Here is a 6,989-nt window from a genome sequence, read left to right as displayed (position 1 = left end):
AAGGTGTGGAGACATTGGCTTGAGAGGGCCAAGCACCCTTTCCTCATCTGGACTGACCGTAATCTGGAGTATATCCGAGCAGCGAGGAGATTGAATCCGCGTCAGGCAAGGTGGGCCATGTTTTTTACCAAATTTCGGTTCACTATCTCCTATAGGCCAGGCTCCCTTAATACTAAGGCCGACGTGCTGTCCCGTCTCTATGACACCGAGGAGCGGTCCATCAATCCTGCTCCCATCCTTCCAGCTTCATGTTTGGTAGCACCGGGGGTATGGGAGGTGGACGTGGAAATTGAGCGGGCGTTACGGTTGGAACCTGCACCTCCTCAGTGTCCAGCGGGTGTTCAGTACGTGCCGCTTGGTTTTCGTGATCGTTTGATTAGATGGGCCCATACGCTACCCTCTTCGGGTCATCCTGGTATTGAGAGGACAGTGCGGGGTCTTAGGGGGAAGTACTGGTGGCCCACTTTAGCCAAGGATGTGAGGTTTTATGTCTCCTCCTGCTCGGTGTGCGCTCAGAGCAAGGCTCCTAGACACCTGCTTAGAGGGAAGTTACAGCCCCTCCCTGTTCCACAACGGCCGTGGTCTCATTTGTCGGTAGATTTTCTCACCAACCTTCCCCCGTGTCAGGGGAACACCCCGATCCTGGTTGTTGTGGATCGTTTTTATAAGTCCTGCCGTCTCATCCCGTTGCCCGGTCTCCCTACGGCCCTACAGACTGCGGAGGCCCTGTTTACCCACGTCTTCCGGCACTACGGGGTGCCTGAGGACATCGTCTCTGATCGGGGTCCCCAATTCACGTCCCGAGTTTGGAGGGCGTTTATGGAGCGTCTGGGGGTCTCGATCAGCCTGACCTCTTGTTTTCACCCCGAGAGTAATGGGCAGGTGGAGAGAGTGAACCAGGATGTGGGTAGGTTTCTGCGGTCGTATTGCCAGGACCGGCCAGGTGAATGGGCGAGGTACGTCCCATGGGCGGAGGTGGCTCAGAATTCACTCCGCCACTCCACTAACATGTCACCTTTCCAGTGCGTGTTGGGCTACCAGCCGGTCCTGGCACCATGGCATCAGAATCAGACCGAAGCTCCTGCGGTGGAGGAGTGGGTGCAGCGCTCAAAGGAGACCTGGAGAGCCGTCCAGGAATCACTCAAGCAAGCTGGCTGACCGTCACCGCAGTGAGGCCCTCGTGTTCGCACCGGGGGACCGGGTCTGGCTCTCGACCCGAAACCTGCCCCTCCGCCTGCCCTGCTGGAAGCTGGCGCCGCACTGTGTGGGGCCATTTAAAGTCCTGAGGAGGATAAACGAGGTGTGTTATAGGTTACAGCTTCCTTCTTACTATTGTATTAACCCCTCATTTCATGTGTCTCTACTCAGGCCGGTGGTAGCTGGACCCCTGCAGGAAGGTGAGGTGCCGGAGGTCCCTCCGCCCCCTCTGGACATCGATCGAGGGGTCCCCGGCGTACACAGTACGTTCCATTCTGGACTCTAGACGCCGGGTGAGGGGCCTACAGTACCTCGTGGACTGGGAGGGGTACGGTCCAGAGGAGAGGTGCTGGGTACCGGTGGAGGACATCTTGGATCCATCACTGCTGAGGGAGTTCCACCGCCTCCATCCGGATCGGCCTGCGCCTCGCCCTCCAGGTCGCCCTCGAGGCCGGCGGCGGTGCGCTGCAGGAGCCGCGCGTCAGGGGGGGGGGATACTGTCACGACTTCCACCGAAGGTGGCTCCCCTGCCTGTTCGGGCGGCGCTCGGCGGTCGTCGTCGCCGGTCTACTAGCTGCCACCGATCCCCTTTTCCTTTTCTGTTTGTTATGTCTTATTGGTTGCACATGTTTCTTGTTTGAGTTTTGTTTCAGGGCTATTTCAGCCTGTTAGGCCCGCCTGCTTTTGTGCGGGCTTGTTCTCTGTTTGTCTAGGTTGGTTGCGTGTTATGTTCACTGACTGTTTGGTGTCCAGTTTTGGGTTGGACATATTTATTTTCGCCTGTCGTTTTTGGCGTTACTTTTGGATACCGTAATAAAGTTTGGTTTTCCCCATTATCCTCTGCTCTCTGCGCTTGACTCCGCACCCACCACTCCTGGCTGTGTGACACCATGTGTAACAACACCTGCACAGGATAGGTACATCCGAACATCACACCTTCGGGACAGGTATAGGATGGCAACAACAACTGACCGAGTTACACCAGGAACGCACAATCCCTCCATCAATGCTCAGACTGTTCGCAATAGGCTGAGAGAGGCTGGACTGAGGGCTTGTAGGCCTGTTGTAAGGCAGGTCCTCACCAGACATCACCAGCAACAACGTCGCCTATGGGCACAAACCCACCGTCGCTGGACAAGACAGGACTGGAAAAAAGTGCTCTTCACTGACGAGTCGCGGTTTTGTCTCACCAGGGGTGATGGTCGGATTCACGTTTATAGTCGAAGGAATGAGCGTTACACCGAGGCCTGTACTCTGGAGCGGGATCGATTTGGAGGTGGAGGGTCCATCATGGTCTGGGGCGGTGTGTCACAGCATCATCGGACTGAGCTTGTTGTCATTGCAGGCAATCTCAACGCTGTGCGTTACAGGGAAGAATCCTCCTCCCTCATGTGGTACCCTTCCTGCAGGCACATCCTGACATGACCCTTCAGCATGACAATGCCACCAGCCATACTGCGCGTTCTGTGTGTGATTTCCTGCAAGACAGGAATGTCAGTGTTCTGCCATGGCCAGCGAAGAGCCTGGATCTCAATCCCATTGAGCACGTCTGGGACCTGTTGGATCGGAGGGTGAGGGCTAGGGCCATTCCCCCCAGAAATGTCCGGGAACTTGCAGGTGCCTTGGTGGAAGAGTGGGGTAACATCTCACAGCAAGAACTGGCAAATCTGATGCAGTTCATGAGGAGGAGATGCACTGCAGTACTTAATGCAGCTGGGGGCCACACCAGATACTGACTGTTACTTCTGATTTTGACCCCCCCCTTTGTTCAGGGACACATTATTCCATTTCTGTTAGTCACGTGTCTGTGGAACTTGTTCAGTTTATGTCTCAGTTGTCGAATCTTGTTATGGTAATACAAATGTTTACACATGTTAAGTTTGCTGAAAATAAACGCAGTTGACAGTGAGAGGACGTTTCTTTTTTTGCTGAGTTTACATTCCACTACATATGTGGCAGTCAACAGGCAACAACAAACTATATGAGATGAGTAATTCAATGGGGAAATGTTGTTTTAAGTTAATATATGCTTCATCATTGGTCCAGTGTATCATACCCCACCCCATTGCCAGCAACATTGCTTGGCAATATTGCTCAGCATTTACTTTGAGTGCATAGGGGACACCGGGAGTAAATGGTCGGAGTTCTAGCGGCTCTATTTTGCTACATCAGTGACCAACGCCTTTCAAAGTTTGTTCCATTATGGGGATAAAAAATGTCAGACTTACGCCTACATGTCAACTGCATAAACCTACATGTGATCAAAGGTCATGCCTCTTTTGATGTTGCTGCAGTTGCTTCTCACCGGAAGCACTATGCAGCCATCGACTGACTTGTGGGAGGCACTATATGTCAACCAATCAATAAGATGTTTTTGTTGGACCCATGCGAACGTGACCAAAGCTGGAGTGAAAAAGGAACCAACTTTGGCCTGATTCATACAGTTGAAGTCGGAAGTGTAGATACACCTTAGCCAAAAACATTTAAACTCAGTTTTTCACAATTCCTGACATTTAATTTGAGTAAAGATTCCCTGTCTTAGGTCAGTTAGGATCACCACTTCATTTTAAGAATGTGAAATGTCAGAATAATAGTAGAGAGAATGATTTATTTCAGATTTTATTTATTTTATCACATTCCCAGTGGGTCAGAAGTTTACATACACTCAATTAGTATTTGGTAGCATTGCCTTTAAATTGTTTAACTTGGGTCAAACATTTGGGGTAGCCTTCCACAAGCTTCCCACAATAAGTTGGGTGAATTTTGGCCCATTCCTCCTGACAGAGCTGGTGTAACTGAGTCAGGTTTGTAGGCCTCCTTGCTCACACACAATTTTTCAGTTCTGCCCACAAATTTTCTATAGGATTGAGGTCAGGGCTTTGTGATGGCCACTCCAATACCTTGACTTTGTTGACCTTAAGCCACTTTGCCACAACTTTGGAAGTATGCTTAGGGTCATTGTCCATTTACTTGTGTCATGCACAAAGTAGATGTCCTAACTGACTTGCCAAAAGTATAGTTTGTTAACAAGAAATGTGTGAAGTGGTTGAAAAAATAGTTTTAATGACTCCAACCTAAGTGTATGTAAACCTCTGACTTCAACTGGATGTATACAGTGGATCTTTAGGCTGAAATCAGAAAAAAGTGAATTTCTGTCTTCTGTAACCTCTTTCGACATATATCCAACATATTAGTCCAACACATGATACATTTCTGAAATCCTCAAGATGTTTCCTAATCACACAAAAAGGACAAATGTTGATATCCTATTCACAGGAGGCATGGCACACCCATTTGTGTACACTGAGCCAAACCATATTCTCAGTTTGCTTTTGGTAAACTGGACAGAAGGTTAGATAAACTCGGACAACATTGTTATAGTCCTAATTGTACCACTAGTACAATTCAATTTACGCTTTGTTGTTATATTATCATGTGTGGGATACATATCGAAAGAGCTCAGAGAAGACAGAAATGCAAAAAGTGTCCCACTTTTCTGAATTCACCCTACTATTGTTCTGTTTGATGCCATTGTATTGGCACATATGTAAATTAAACAGGATAACGGTACTACAGGAACCAGAGCCCTGCCTAACCTAAGTACAGGGAATCCTGATGTAAACTGGATATTTTTCCTACATTGGAAAGAGATCCAATTATAATACTGTCCTACCTTAGCTAGCTATAGTTTGTAAAGCGGGACAACAACAAAGATTACTCAATTAGAAAATGTAAACATAATATTGTCAACTTTTTAATTTATTTTGATGTACAAGTACATAGTATGCATGTTTACGTAACAATTTGGCACAGTGCATTAGTTATGACAATTTTATAACCTTAACATTAAAACATTAAAAAAAGCTATGTCACTGATCTTACCATGTGCTTTTTTTCTTCTTTTTTTTTACCATGTGCTTTGATGAGCTTCTAGTTTGAAGCTTGCTCCTCCCCTCTATATGATGTCAGACCAATGAAGTGATGTGATTTTGATCATGTAGTTTCTCTGCAAGGGCTTGTTTGAGTAGTAAGGCTGAAGCAACCGACTGCAGGAGGGAAATCAGGGAGGTGCATCCGTTACAGCAGAAAGTTGGACACTGATGTGGTTTTCCAACAGCAAGGCTCAGTGCAACATGCCAGTGTTGCCATTGTTTATACAATATTTTCTTTGTATTGTCGAAATAAACATGTCTCTAACCCCTATATAACACTAACAAACTGTAAATATATGTGTGTACATTTTACTATCAGTAGCGGAGGTGCATAAAGATGGTGGCCTCAATGCACTTACCACAAATTTTGCTAATTTCGCAGTATCGTACATTGCTCTTTTTTTGGTATGGTTATTAGCAAAGCACACATGACCCCAATTTTAACTTCAAGACACCAGCAATTTGAAAAAAACTAAAAAGTAGATTTATTGGCACATTGAAGCATAGTGAGCGCCGTATTTTAAAAACTCAGTGGATAGTGCTAAAACAATGACATCATATCTGAGTTCTGGCATCGTTACACACAATTGCCACTAATGAGAGAGAGCCTCAAATATCACATTCATGTATACATGAATGCCAAAGTTGGTTCCTGTTTCAGTCACTTCTTTGGTCACGTTCGTGTGGATCAAATAAAAACACCCTAATGATTGGTTGAAAGGGGTTTGGTAGTAGTTTCTAGGCGCACCGTTTTGTGTCAAGAACTGCAACGCTGCTGGGTGTTTCACACTCAATAGTTTCCTGTGTGTATCAAGAATGGTCCACCACCCAAAGGACACCCAGCCAATTTGACACAACTGTGTGAAGCAGTCAAAATGGGCCAGTATCCCTGTGGAATGCTTTTGACACCTTGTGAGTGTGTGATATGGGGGTTGGAGACGTGTTTATTTGGACATTACAAAGAAAAACTTTTAGAAACAATGGCAACACTGCCATGTTGCACAGAGCCATGCTGTTGGTAAACCACAACAGTGTCCAACTCAGCTGTCGCAGATGCACCTCCCCCAACTTCACTCCTTGACTTTTCGTCTACTTTTCATCTAGCCTTACTGCTCAAACACACCCAATGTAACACAGATCGGGTTTAACAGGTTTAAAAGCATTCAATACATGTTTTTGGGGGACAATCAAGTCATATATTGCTAACTAACAACAAAATAAATTGTAGTGTTTGTGATCTAGGACTAGGTAATGACTAGCCCAATGGTGTAAATGCAGATGGGCAACCCTCTCCTTCAGCCTTTTTATTTATAGCCACTGATTATTAGGGCTGGTAATTGCCAGGGACCTCACGAAACGATATGATCTCATACTCAGGTGCCGATACAATATGTATTGCAATTCTCCCGATTCTGTCACACCCCCACCTGCTCCCCCTCTCCAGCGCTAGACATCGCTGGTCTACTAACCACCGGTTCTGGCAACTGATTATATGCACACCGTCTCCACATTATTACGCACACCTGGACTTCATCATCACCTTGATTACCTTCCCTTTATTTAGCCTCAGTCATCACGCAGTATTGGTTTGTTTTCATGTTCAGTATGCATCTCCTGTTATGTTCATTTGCCTTTCATCATTGTTATTAAACTCTCATTCTGTACCTGCTTCCTGACTCTCTTCGTGTATGTATTGTGATTCGATACTGCGATTTGATGTTCCAAACATATTGCTCACTATATGTCTGCTGCAGCGAGACGTGAAAATTAGTTTTGATCAGTAACGGAACTAAAAGAGCTGAAAACACGTTGGCAGACTATTTAAAAACATAAAAAATATCAGAGTCCTGGTGCAGGTGC

Source organism: Salvelinus namaycush, chromosome 3 (assembly GCF_016432855.1).
Source record: "Salvelinus namaycush isolate Seneca chromosome 3, SaNama_1.0, whole genome shotgun sequence".
Classification (NCBI taxonomy): domain Eukaryota; kingdom Metazoa; phylum Chordata; class Actinopteri; order Salmoniformes; family Salmonidae; genus Salvelinus; species Salvelinus namaycush.
Note: the sequence above shows the minus strand (reverse complement) of the source record.